The sequence below is a fragment of the Phaenicophaeus curvirostris genome, chromosome 21, assembly GCF_032191515.1.
Source record: "Phaenicophaeus curvirostris isolate KB17595 chromosome 21, BPBGC_Pcur_1.0, whole genome shotgun sequence".
In the NCBI taxonomy this organism is placed as follows: Eukaryota; Metazoa; Chordata; class Aves; order Cuculiformes; family Cuculidae; genus Phaenicophaeus; species Phaenicophaeus curvirostris.
The window spans coordinates 3,112,861-3,127,478 of record NC_091412.1 but is presented as its reverse complement, the minus strand read 5'-3'; the positions used below and the strand labels follow the sequence as shown (position 1 = coordinate 3,127,478).

The window sequence follows — 14,618 nt, the reverse complement described above, 5'->3', positions numbered from 1 at the left end:
AATAGCACTTTTGTAGCTCTCTGCTACAAACATCACTTTGAAAAGGATACAGCTGTGGAGGGGGGTCTCCACATGCGTCATTTTTGGCTGCCTACCAAGATAGCAGAGCCTCAGACACACTGTACAGCTCTGCCCGCTGCTGCATAGTCACGCTTGGAGAAGGGAGAGAAAATGGCTGGAGCTGTGCGAGCAGTAAATTCAAGATAAAATTAAGTTGCTTGGCCAGGTGAACAGGTTAGGAATTACTTTGCTAAAGAATGGAGATGAGAGAACATCAGGAGATGGCTCCAGTCTGGGATTTCATTTACCATCTCTAAGACACTGTAGGGACTTACCTAAGTCTCTAAAGCCACAGACGTATCAAACATCAGCTACGCCTTCATCAAACACCGACCCTATGACATGGCCGCGCATAGAGGATCCCAGAGGACTACTATCACAGAATGATAGAATGGTTTGGGTTGGAAGGGACCTTAAAGATCATCTAGTTCCAACCCCCTGACATGAGCAGGGACATCCCACTAGACCAGGGGGCCCACTCAGCCTAAATCAGCACCAACTACTGCTCATCTTCCCTCCATCATTTTCCTGAGCTACCAAAATAAATCAGCTCAGCAACCAAAGGAAACCAAAGCACACCCAGTTTCCTCTTATCACTCACGTGTCCTGCTCAGCAGTCAGAGCTGTGAGGACTATAATCTCTAGAGAAGGGGACCGGCTTGAAGAACAATGGCCTTTCTGCAGTAGCACTTATCCAAGGCCCCGAGTGCCAAGACCGTGAGCTGCACTTCGCTTGGCGCGCTGCTGTGGTTGCTGGAGAGTTGGAGTAGGTACGGGAAGAGAGTCTGGGTTTTTACAGTCAGCTATGGAACAGAAGGAGTATGAATCTGAACTGAACAAGGCAGCTTACATTTTGAATCACTACCTTCCTGCTGTTGACTGCTTCTGAAAGGCCCAAGAAGTATCAGCCAGAATTAATTTATGCACAACAAATCCAAGAAAACAGTAAGCTTCTTATGGATCACTCGAAGAGAGATAATATGGTGGTATTTGTCATACGATACCACTTGGGCCTCTGACTCCAAACAATTGCAGAAAGAATTTCCTTAAGATGGTCGTTTTCTCACAGCAAACATTTGGGGTCTACTCTCCCTTCCTGGCACAAATAAAGATACAGAATTTTGTGTGAATTGCCTAGTAATTCCACCATGAGCTGAACCGCTTCCTTCTTCCTCCCCACCTCACCGTATTACTGATGGTAACAAGGGAGTTATTGTCAATCAAGCCAAGCTACATTGTGATCTGTGCCACTGAAATCCATTTCAGATCGGAGGATAAAACGTGATTATATTTACACTTCCTTGACACAATTCAGGCAGCAAAATAACAGCCTTCCAGAGACATTTTTCTTCATATTTAGATTTGTCAGTATTGCGGAGCTGTGTGAGAAGGCAGGGAATTATTATAGCAGCTGCGATTCAGTGATACGTTTTAGTTGCCTTATAAATGAAGATGTTTGCGTTATTGTGTTGTCTTCCCATGTTTTCATCTCCAAGTTCCTTGCATACTGTCCAGAACATCCTCCAGATTGATGAGATTGCATTTCAATCAATACAGCTCTATGCAAATCCATTTTTGCTTTTGACACGTCCCATAAATTATTTCTACTTATAACATTAATTGGTCTGTATTCATCACAGGAGATGGAATTTCTAACTCATGCAGCTGTTTATAAATTAAATTTGCAATTAATGAAGAAAGTATGAGATTAAGCACTTCATACTTCCCCAATCTGAATTTGAAAAGAACATAATCATGTTATATACGGTCAGACTGTGCTTGGACATTTTTATATTAAACGTATAAACTACAAGAAAATCTCAGGACTGCAGAAACTGGTTTGACCAATGTGGTCTTAGTCAATCTAAGGCTGGGGTTGACCTGCTGGTGAGAACACTATTCCTCATAAACAAATTTTCGTCTCCAGTAGACAGCAAACAGCAGGAATGATTTTGAGCCCATCCATCCTATCCAGAACACCAAGGAAGCCTCCACTCTCCATTACATCAATGCCTGCCACTGAGGGTTCTAAACAGTCAAAAAATCCCCAAAGCTTTGCTCAAGTGTGAAAAAAACAACCTACTTCCAGATTTTTACATCTTCTTCCTCTTGTTTGGAATTATACTACAACTTCCAATACATTCACTGGCTCTCTATAAAGTATTTCAGGGAAGGGTCATCTCTCCAGATTCACAGAGAGAGTCTTCAAATCAGTAGCCATCCTGAGAACGATTCAGAATTCTCCTCACAGCCACATGCTATGTAGCAGCAGAGCTATGAAAAGGTGAGTTAACCAAAAGCATCAATAGCAATTTTTAAGGAACAATCACGTAAAATTACTCTTCAAACTTGATAGTATACCGTACTACACAGAGTTCATTCACAGGACAGCACACTGAAATGGCAAAACAATGAAAGCTCTTTCTTTTCTCTTAGAATTCAAGACCTTTTCATTGGTCAATTTTCTAAGACCAGCAATTTTTACTTTTCTATTATTCAGTGCCTTGTTCTTCCCCATCCTCAGCAGACTGCCCTAGGCAAAGCTGTGCTCCTCTCCATTTCAGTTCTCTTTTACTTTCACCACATAAACAGTGAATTCAAAAGTACAGCGTGCAATTAGGAACATATCCTTGGCCTGTCATTTAGTGCAGGCATAGAAAACTCAGGAGAAAACATGAACATATAAAAAAAAAATCAGTAGTCAAATTCCAATGTAGTCACTACTCATGGGGCCAGGTGACTTCCTCTAGGTCTTTCATGCAAGTAAGAATCAGGATCTTGCATTTGCAGTATATTACTTGCTAATGGAAGTTTAAAATGTCAGCTATTAAAAATGCTGTAAATTCCTCTATGTATGAATCTGGTAAAAAAAGAAAAAAAGAGATTTAATGCTGCAAGCTTTCTCAAGTAACTCAGCTAATATGATTCAAGGGTGTCTATGCATGTTACCTTGCATTTAAAAAGGATTTCATGGTTTAGAATAGACTGGAAATTAGTTGGACATGGGCCTTGGGAATCACACCAACAGCTCTAGAAACCTGTTGTTATACAATACCAAAACCTGCTCAACTGAGCTCTTTGCTTTTGGAAAGGAATGAGGCTCTGGTGCAGGAAGAAAGAAGGTTTAATGAAGAGCAGTGACTGCTGAAGAGGGTACTGAGGACAAGAAGGTAGGAGTCAGAAAACAAGTAGATGGTTAAAGAGGAAAGGTAAATGAAGGTCAAATAAAACATTAGAAAGGAGGTGAAGCAGAGGCTGAATCCCAGAGAAAACCCAAGTGTGAAGCAGTAACAACATGTATGCACATGCACATCTTGAGGGAAACCTCTCCACTGCATTCTTTGTCCTTTTCTTCCTTTTGCATCCCTAGAAAGGCCATAGACACTTCTCAGGGCTGCACATAGCCATGGATTCCATAGGAAAATACTGCAGGCTTTTGTAAATGCGCAAAAAAGAAAACTCCAGGACAGGCTTATGGGGGAGGTGAAAAGCAGCTGGAAAAAACTTAGAAGTTCCTTGTCTTGATAAGGTAATCTAAAAGGTTGGCTACCTGATCACAAGCACTTCCTTGCTGGATTGGCTCAAGCCAAGGAATCCTCCTGAAGGCCAAAAGAGTGGAGATGAAGCTTCTTCAGTTTATCCACTCCAATTGACCCTCCCTCTTCAGGACAGCTGACCAGCAACACCCATGAGCCAGCACACACAGATGTGCTATATTGACCATCTGGATAAAGCTAATACTAGTTATCTCATCCCACTTCACATACAGCCCACGCCAGGCACTCGGAGCACCATCACGAGTGAGGACCATGGAGCAAGCTTGACCAGGGCTGCCCACCACCTCCCCTCATTACCTACTTCCCACCAAGGTATCTTTGATTATCACCTCCTTTTCAATCTCAGCTATTGACCTGTTTTCTAGTTCTACCAAGCTGTCTATGAGAGGAACTACTTTCTCCCCAAGGTCAGTCTTGGAGGCGAATGTGTTTTGGAAGAGCGGTAAGTTTGATAATGAAATACTTTGCAAGCCAGAGCATGTTCACTCCATGCTTTGCCACCATATGGTTAAATTTTCCCCTCCATCAGATTTAATAAATAGTGTTTACAAATTCTTAGGCATGCCTCCCTAGTAAAATCCACTAAACCCACAACAAATATACTTATCATGGCATTAATTTGGTTAGAGATTTTCTCAGAGTATTGACAGCTGTATCCAATTTCCAAGGATTTATTTTTATTTCAAAATATATTAGATGTATTTCTTCTTTACCTACCACAATTCCTTTATAATCGTGTTTCCTCTGAAGGCATGTGGCAGCTGCTCTACAACCATACACTGTTAGGCTACATCTCCTCAAAAATATCCTTCAATAATTAATATTTTATATTTATTCACAAGTAAGAACTTAAACTTTCCAATACAGATCTGTGAAGCCCTGAGTTCATTCTTTCTCCAACTGCACACTGACATTTCATGGTTCAAACACCACTCCCTGCTGGGAGATGATCCAGTACTATGGTCTAGATATTAATATCTGCAGCCTGTGAAGTATGCTTTAATAATCTTAAATATAAATTTTAATATAAATTCTCTCACCCGTACTTGTTCCTTCTTAAAATGAAACCAAGTAGACACCTAAAAAGCAAGGACTTCAATTTGTATTCAGTATCTGTTCTCAATGCATTTCCTTTCTTGGTCAATCAGTTGGCCCCTGTTAACAACAAAGTATCTGAACTAGTAGCGAACTAAGTGTCCTGCTGATAGATTCAGATGCCCACATTTCTTTTGAATTATGGATTTTATCTACCATATACATTTGAGACTCTCTTCCACCTCAGCAGTTTCAGCATCACTATAGACACATGATGGCAAATGAATTCTAACAGGGCAAGGATCTAACTCACTGCACGTGCCAGCACCTCTCCATGTTCCCTCCTTACTTAGAGACATGGATTCATCCTTACTTCTTTTTCTATAGAGAAATACTACAGTTAAAGGTCACGATCAGAGAGCAGCTGCTCAGCTCCATGGTACAATTGCCCACGTATCAGCAACAAGCAGAAGATTCCCGCAATGTTTATAATGTTAGATCTCCAAGAGCCCAGGGAAGCGGGAAGTGTTTATGATGATGAGTGAACTCAGGGCTGAGTTTACTTCTGCTTTTACTTCTCTTGATAGGACTTATTTCCTTGGTTATGACAAACTGCATTCTGAAGATATGTGAATTGTTACAATTGAATTAAAATGCGTGCAGCACTAGGTGGGAAAGAAAAATACAACAACAAGGTTGCATTGTGTGTCCTGCATCAGACTCTGTTCTTGTCCCACAGATCCATGAATTAACTTCAGAGGAGAGAGAATCTAAATCCCTAATTGCAAAGGCAGATTCTATCAGATAAAACAAAACAGCACCTGAATTCATCCTCACACACCCTTTACCCTCTTCTAACAACGTGACAGCAATCTGAGACCAATACATATTCTGCTAATAAATGTAAATATCTCTGCAGCAGGAATTTTCCTGAAAAGGAGGGCAGAGGTTTTCTCTGAGCAAATGAAAAGTTCCTGGTCATCTGCTGAGTCCGTGAGCAGCCAAAACATGCTGCATTTGCTAGCTGACCTGGTGCATGCCTGGAATATTATCAAAAATTGATGTCTATCTGAAGATGATGTCAAGTATTTCTAAATATGGGGAGGAGTCTGGGGAGAACAGTGTGAATAAAGAGTTGCTAATTTTTCATACACTCCTCATTACAAAAACTTTTTTTCACTTCAGATATTCAGCCATTAGTTTTCCAAGGTCAAACACTCAGGGCTAAAATTGCAGCTCACATGGAAGATCAGTGCTTGACTGGTTTAGACCACTTGAAAACGATGGCCTTAGGCTTGATTTTTGCAAAGTCATGCTGTCTTTCCCATTACTTTGGATAAGAGTTTCCCATAGAAACAGTGCTTCCCAGTGACAGGAAATGCTTTTGATGTGGTTAAAAAGTTTGTTACCCCAAACACATTATTAACCAAATCACAGTGCAAGCTGCAACCTCAAAACAACTGGCATAACCTTTTCTTCTGTGTTTGTACAACACCTAGCACTGTGGAGGCCTAAAATAATTATCAATAATAACAGCTCTGCAAACAACAAGAAAAGTCTGAAATGGTGGCACTTCAAATCTGGTGACAACTTTCCTCTGAACGCATCCATATCACAGCACAGCTAGACCACAGGTTCTGCTCGCTAACCCACACTGGTTTGGTCTGCAAGGGGCCACTGATGGAAGAAATACAACATTGTTCTATATTTGGCTAATGCGATGATCGGCAGACGTAATCCATCCTTTGCTAAGGCGTCCAATGTCATGTTTGGAAAAAGAAGTCAGTGAAACATCCCAGATAAAACCACATGCTATCTTCCCAACCATGGAAATTTATTTTTCCCTTCCCTTATATCCTCTCCGTGGCTTATCTATTTGCATCTACTAAATACAACATACCCGTGACTAGGTCCACAGCCTTAAAGATTTTATGTGGCTTCTGCTCCACTCTAGGAATTTTGCAAATAAATTCCTCTACTGAATTTGTTTCAAAGAAACCATTTGTTTGTTTTCAAATCAGATACTTGGCTAAATGAAAAGGATTTAGCTCTGTATTTTCTTTCCAGCTGTTTGAGTTCCAGTAATTGTTTGCTGCTGTATGTTTGAAGCATATTAAGTGCACAAGGGACAGGGCAGAGTGAGACCTGCTTCTAGTTTCACATGACCTGTGCCTATGGACAACACCGACCCTCCTTGCAGACCAGAAGAGAGAGAGGCTCTCTCCTCTAACACGATCTCCTGTGGGCATGTTGACATCTCATCCTATTTTCAGCCAAAGCAGAAGTTTGTACGCTCCCAGGGCAGCATTATCTGGCCTGCTTTGAGACCCTCACTTCAGAAGAGAACTGTGCCTTAAAACTATCCATTTTTTTTGCGTGATCTTCAAAGGGATTTTGTACAGTTAGTTCCCATAGAATCATAGGCTCAATAACCTTGGAGAAGACCTCTAAGATCATCCAGTCCAACCGTCAGCTCAACGCCACTGTGCCTACAAAACCATGCCCTGAAGTGCCACATCCACACGTTTTTGAGCCCCGCCAGAGATAGTGACTCCACCACTGCTCTGGGCAGCCTGTGCCAATATTTCACTACTCTTGCAGTAAAGAAATCTTTTCTAATATCCAATCTAAACCTCCCCTGGTGCAACTTGAGGCCCTTTCCTCTCATCCTATCACTAATTACTTGGGAGAAAAGACCATCACCCACCTCACTACAACCTCCTCTCAGAGAGCTGTAGAGAGCCATGAAGTCTGAAGATGACCATGTTGTAGTTTTGGACTGCTCAGTATTTCCCCAGTATTTTCCTTATTCTTTTAGTCTGCAAAAATAACACAGATCTTATTTGTATCTGGTATATATCTGTATCTCATCTTCCTGTCCCAATCCAGCCCAGAATTTTTATAACTGGTACTGACTGGAGAGCTGAACAGAAAGGGACCTGGATATTTCAAGTCTCTTACAAGGTGTCTATACCACAGATGACAGTTAATATCTAAAGCAAGTTTCTTTATATCTCAGTTTACCCAATAAAAATTGGGAAAAAGTTACTGAAACTGATGTCTTGCATTCCGCAAGACCCAGAGGCTCTTTGAAGTATTAACGTAATGGGCACAAGTAGCAGAATGAGATTTGAAATCAGTGATTTCAAATGACTGATCAGAAGTTGTTGTTCAGAGAGTAGGCGAGAAAGAATGATAGCTTCTAAAATATGAAAGCTCAGACCTCAGGACCTTTGAGGACAAAGATTGTACCTGATGCAGGGGAGAAAGTCATGAGAAGAATAACCTTGTAAATAGCCGTATCATAATCAAAGAGATGTTTGAGAAAAGACACAGAACAAAACCCCTGGAGCAAATGGATTCAGGCCACATTTGGCAAGAGGGGGCATTTGCTTCTGTAACCCTGAGTCATGTCAGGGTCAGGAAATAAAGTTCATAGTCTGAGCACGCGCTGCTTGTATCACACCTTGATCACACACAGGGGAAACTGCTCCAGAAAGAAAGCACAGTTCTGTTTTATGCTATGTTAACAGTAACCAGCACATCTCAATTTCCCCCGTGCTTCAGCAATGGAACTGGCTCCTCCAGGTGAACAGCAGGGCAACCATTATTTTTAGTGGCTAGAAAATAAGTCTGATGCTCTCTTCTTGATGCCTTCCCATCTTCATCAGAGTTAGTCTCCATCAAGGCTACAGCTTATACATCCCTAGAATATCTTTTGCATAAGACAGTTTCATTCTGACAGAGAGACACTCACTAGCAAGGTCCTTAAAATAGTATTTACTTTTATCATTAGGCTGACATAATCAAGGTGACAGATAGTCCCAGCTTTCTAGAAAATGATGCTGCTACTTCATACCCACAACATAACACTGCTACAATAGCAATAACGTGTACATTATGGATTATCAATCTTGGAATGGCAGAACTCACATCTCTCTTAATCAGCTGCTAAATTATTCTTAGCTAGTCCCTAAATTAAACATTTAAACAGACAACCCTGCAGAGAATGCTTTAGAAGCAGTTTTATGAGATCTTAAGAGCCTGATGTGCAGCGCTCTGGAGAACCAAGGGTTTCTGCTTGACTTTGGCTAAGAATGAGCATCTCAGTGGTGCTGGAGGCTGAGCCCAGGCAGCCTGAAAGGATGCAGCTCCCCTGAGCTCCTTGCCATTGGGAAAACCTGACCCTTTTTGGCCATATGTGTTTAAGGCAGGGCTGGGAACTAATAAGGATGCTGGTCTGAAGATATTCACTCAGCCACTTAACTTTGTGACCTTGTGCAAATTACCTGACTAAGCACCATCTATAGCTATAAAAGTGGACGCAAAACACAGCCTGCATGATATATTTGAAAGCATTATGCGTGATGGGTGTCTGAAAGCTGCTCCTAAGCCATTTCAATACAGAAGGAAGTGATACTATATATAAAAACCCCACTAGTGGCAGCCAGAGTAATTCTCTGCACCTAGAAGTTTCCAAAGGCACCTCATATTGACCTACAATGCACTGTTCTACAAAACAATAAACACAGATCCAAATAAGAAGAAAAATGCACATATACTGAGGTACATAAATCTCCTCTGGAGGATGCACTATAGTGACCTTCTACTGAACCATGTGTGGATTAGCTCTGCTATATTACTCAGATGTCTTGAATGAATCCCCTTCTGGAAGATCACTGCATATAAAACAAATAAAAGCGGAGATATTTAGCTGTTGGAATACTGCTTCACCTTTCCCAAAATTATTCTATGCACATCTACATGTATCAGACTGTACTGAAAAGATATGAATTGATCTCGCCTTATCCCTTTTTTGTTGCTGTCAAGGTATTTTTAATCGCTTGTCTAGTATTATTAGTCTTTGTGTTTTCTCTTGTAAGCCTCATTCAAAGTCAAGGCTTCCTTGAGCTCTATGTCTGTGAGTGCACCTGTTTCCTCCTCAGCTACGGGTTATTGCTGCACACAGCACATCCACAGATCAGTCACTGCCTTCTGTGGTCAGCAGGTCCTGGGTCACTTATGGAAGTCACTGGTTGGCTTTCAGGCTACACTTGATTCCCTGCTCCCACCTCTACCGTTGTCCTACCCTTAGGTCAGTCCTTTTCTCCTCCTCCCAAGGCAGGACTTAGAAAATGCACCCCACGTTGGGAAACACCATCCTGAAGTTCAGAGTCCAGGTGGTCACTGCAGACAGTACTTGAGAGAAAGGGATATTTCAACCCCATTTTAGCCCCTGGGAAACTGGGACACTAAAGTTAGACTTGCCCTGAGTCAAACAGGAAGATGGGAAGTGAACACAGATTTGAGCCCTATCTGAGAAACCACAGCCACAGAAATATCCTTCCAATCCGAATGCCATTATCTTTACCTTTTTTTTTTTCTTGTTGATAAAAGCTGCAATTATTACACAGTATTAAATACACTTGGAAAAAAAAATAACAAATTATTAATGAATTGCCTGCATCCACCCCTCCCGTGCACAGGAATTCCCAGTTTCACAGTGATCACCAAAGTACTGCATCTAGTGTCACGGACAATACCATGTACTGCTGGTAAACACTTGAAAAGCAAAGTGCGACTTCATAAAATGTTTATACTATTGAAAAAGTTTTCCTTTAAAAGAAAAAGACTGACTCAATCCCCCAGTGTTTGTGCACCTGTAGAGTGGAAACTTTTCTGGATTGCTCTTGAGCACCAAGAATGTTTTTACCCATTTATACTTTGGCACCTTTCATCTCAACATCTTTCTGAAGTTGATCATCCCTGTGGTGCCTAAATGAGAGATGACAGTGAACCCATGGGGAAAATAAGGCTGATGAAATGCAAAGTAACGTTATTTATTCTGAGTCTGTGTGCAAAGTGCATTTCAAACTTCCTTGATTTTCCAGTAATAACCAATGTTAGGGGGAACGAGGCAAGCCAATATTTGCATTTTATATTTCTGAATATCTCATGTTTTCCTTTCTCCCTTGGCTCAGTGAAGCACAATTATTATTCTTTTTTCCCATCTGAGCGATAACTAAAGCTCTGCAGGAAAAGTAACCAGCATCTTTGGGGTCTGCAGATGGGAGAGAAAAATAGGCTGGAGGGGGTGGGTTTGGGAAATCCTTCCTTTCAGTGCCCAGGGGATGAATGTCAACTGCTCAGATTTTGAGACACATCGCTGTGCCTCACACTGATGTTGTCACCGGGATACTCCTGTACACCACTGAAATGAATTACTTGACTTTGAAGTATTATCATGGCTGCTCCTCTTTAAACAAATATCCTCTCTTTCTCAACAAAAGGCATCAGCTGTAAAGTGTTGCTCCAGGGTTGGCCACCTCCAGGCAAGGCTGGGGAACAGCCAGCAAACCCCTCTGCCATTCGCCGAGTCCGGTGTGTGTTTGGCCAGAATTTTAACAGTAAAGAGCCAAATAGTGATTTGTCTGGAGCACCTACCACCCCCAGGACTTCACTGGCCTGAATCAGCACTATGTACAAATCATCCAAAGAAGGTAGGATCAATAAGATCCAGAGATAAGCCACTCAGCATTTCACCTTGGAAGTACAACTGGAGGACCTGTCAGACCTATAATGCAAACCCAAACAGATCAAGCCCTCTCTGATATAAACCTGTGACATCAGTGACATGCATTGAGTCAGGCAGGAAAGCACAAGCAAACCTCGTTTTGTTGACAATTCTGCCTTTGCTCCTCATATTGCATAAACGAGGGGCAGACTTCCTCCCACTGTTTGCATGAAGGGAGTCTTGTTAATATTTCACACCTACTATTATGGACACAGCAGTAAGAGAGGGTGAGAGCCACCAGGCACATAGAGTAACAGATTTGCAGCTCTCAGGCTCAAGGCTTCCCCACAGCGGTGGCTCCGTGCTTATGAACACTTGAAGTGCATCCCTAATGATCTCACCCAGCCGTAGCAGACAGGGGGTTGCTGCTGGTTATCAGGCACAATGGTGGATTAGCTGCCCTGCTGTGCCACTGGCAACTGCCAGGAATTTGTGAATGGAGCCTCTGTTTGCAAGCGTCATTCTCTGCACCATGATTGTTATACCTCGTAATAAGCAGAAAGAAATCCAAGGGACAGGTCTACAGCTCATTTGGTCACAGAAGCAGAGAGGAATGAATCCGGTGTGCCCCCAGCACTCCCGTGGCCCTGTGTCTGCTCCCACTCAGGCTCCCCTATCTTCTAGTTAAGACTCTGCGGACAGCAGGGTCTTAACCAGCTGAACAAGCAGCTGAAATAGCAAGTTCCAAATTTAGAAGGTAGTTCTGTCCCCCTGGAACAATTTATTCTTGCTCCTAGTGGCCCAGCACAGGCATTTCTTCTTTCTCTCCAAGCTAGGCTAAGCAGCTAGTCCTACTTGAGATCTCTTACATATGTATTCTGTTTGTGTCACAGCCAGGCGCTATAAAGATGTTTACATAAGCATGGTAGCTCCAGGCTCCCTGTTGTCTAGATATCCCTAAAGCCAAGCAAGCTGTATCAGCTGGCAGGGAAAACGGAGTCCAGCAGTGGGAACAGGCTGGAATTCAAGCCCAGTACTCCAGGAATTATTGACATAACACCCCAGGCTGTGTAGTGTAGACAAGTACACTCAGACACAGCCAAGAAAAGTAGTATAGCCATAGCCTAATTGTCATATCTGCATGAGGCCGAAAAAGTATGTTCCATCAATATCCTAGTGTACTTAGCTGGTCTGAGACCCATCCAGAATAAGTGGCCCATTTTGCTTCAAACCATGCAGGCAATTATCTGCTTGCAACGCAAACTAAATAGATTCTACTTTAACTTTCCAAATTAACAACTCGTTGATAATCAACCAGGCATGAGAAATACTAGCTCAAACTGCAAATGCTCATGACATTTATCGTTACAGAACAGTACAAAGAAAAACGTACCACAACCTTTCCTTGAGGGTTCATGTGATGCCTGCTGCCTCCCACTGAGCCCAGCCGTGCAGCACAGACCTCTGCTCCCCAGCTTGAAAAGGCAACCCTGTTTGCTGGCTGTTTTCTCCCACTGGGACAGGCACTGAAGGGGAACACCACAGTTCCTCAGCTTGTTGCACTGACTTCCAAACACAGAGCTGTGAAAACAAACTACAGCCCTAAAGTTTCGTGTGAATGAATGTAAATCATTTACTTCAAGCATGCAAACAGCAAACCTGCTTATAAGATTTATTATTGTCAAGCTGGGCAATTCAAGCACGAAGTCAAGTTTGTGTTTTAATAAATGAAGTACCAAAGCTTTTGCTGAAAAAAAAAGAGGAAAAAATAATTAAGTCAAACTTAATCTGATTCAGATGGGCTGCACCAGGTTTTACCCAGCATGCTAAGAGAGTTGAGTCTTCTGCCCCAAACTAGGAAACGCTGCCCGCCTGCCTGAGGAAATGACACACTTCAGAATCCAACTGCAAGAAGATGCAACAGATTTTTAAATGACATAAATTAAAAACGAATTAGCTCTTTGGGTTTTTTTTGTTGCATGATCGGTTTTGTGCTCAGGCGATTAACTGCCAGCAGGGTGGCGACCAGGAGAAATAAGCTCTGCTGCAGCCCCATGGAATGGCAGGGGTGGGGAACAATGTGGAAACAGCTGGTGGCTTAAAGAAAGGTAAGAATAACCTCCCAGGCTTGCTTTGTTTGTAAAAGAAAGCCACTGAGACCTTCTGCTCAAATAACCAAACCAAGAGTTGCTACAGGAGATACCTGGAGAGATATTACATTCTATACTCTTTTTCCCTTCTAGGCAAGTGCAAAAGAAATAGAGTAAGTGGCTTCATTCATCAGACACTGCCCACTGAGAAACGCAGCTTCTTTTGCTTTATTTCTCCACTTCTCTTGCACGGATGTCCACAGCCACGTCCTGACTACGAGGCACCGCTAAATGCTGCTTCAGCCCTTCGCCTGCTCTCCCAGATCCGGTATCTCCACTGGCAAGCGTGCTCTGTGCCAACCTCCCCCAGGGATCAGACAGCCTGTTGCTATGAGCTTCTCATGCACCTAACAGCCTAAGACCAAGTCAGAGGTCCAACATCTGGGTTATTCTGTTCCTGCATTTGATTTGTCTTTAGAGGAAAAAGGATGATGTGGACCAAACCTGCCAGAAACACAAGCGTGGTCCAGATCCGTCCTGCGTTAATTCACTCCCTTACACCCCAGTGCCTACTGAAGTAGCTCTTACTTTTTCCTCTTCACTCTGCCCTGCTTACTGAGAATCTTTCTCTTTGGGGCGGTGAGCTCCCTGTCTCATTTTCACACCCTGATCTCACTGCTCTAACACTGCTAAAAAGACCAACATGGGCACTGGGAACTCGCACGTGCAGACAAGCAGCCCAGCTGTGCCACACTTTGTGCCGGTCCAGAGGATGGGGACAAATGGGTATCCAAAGCCTGGCAGTTCTTTACCTGTTATCACCAATGAAAATCTATTTTCTAAGAATCTAACAAACAGGTAAATGATGTCCATGTCTTGGCAACCTCTGTCTGAATTCTATCATTGCCTTCATCGTTTTCTCTATAGTGCCCCATATCTTACCATCATTTTCTTGCCTGGCTCCTGGTTTCAGTGTTCAGGGTCGCAGTTAAATGAGACGCATCTGCTTTCTATTTAAACCAGCAAGGAACTATTTTGCTGCAGGGGAACCTGTGGTTTTGCTTGCAGTGTCAGAGGAGGCCATTCAGCATGCAGCAGGAGGCTCTAGGGCACCTGCAGATCGCTAGCTGGGCTAGATCAACTTCTCTGCATTGAAGTGGCTGGCAGTAAGCCATTAATTGTGTTTGAGTTTTTGCCTTCAGTAGGTGGTTTCACTCCATTGGAGCCCAGCATCATTGGGGGGGGGAAGAGGGAAAGAAAACAGAAAGGCATCACCTGTGTATACCCAGTGTTCTGACATGCTATTTGAGTTCTAAATTATGTTTTTAATTACCTGGTATGATTTATTGAGACAGTGTCTCA

General features: G+C 42.6%; 1 long non-coding RNA gene across 1 annotated transcript in view; it reads right to left on the bottom strand.

Moving 5' to 3' along the window:
* The window catches only part of LOC138729680 (uncharacterized), a 176,778-nt gene extending 162,533 nt beyond the window's left edge, over positions 1 to 14,245 (bottom strand). Inside the window, exon 1 of the long non-coding RNA XR_011338928.1 lies at positions 14,199 to 14,245. This is a non-coding gene — a long non-coding RNA (uncharacterized lncRNA). The remainder of the gene's footprint in view (positions 1 to 14,198) is intronic.
* Between the last annotated feature and the right edge of the window lie 373 nt (positions 14,246 to 14,618).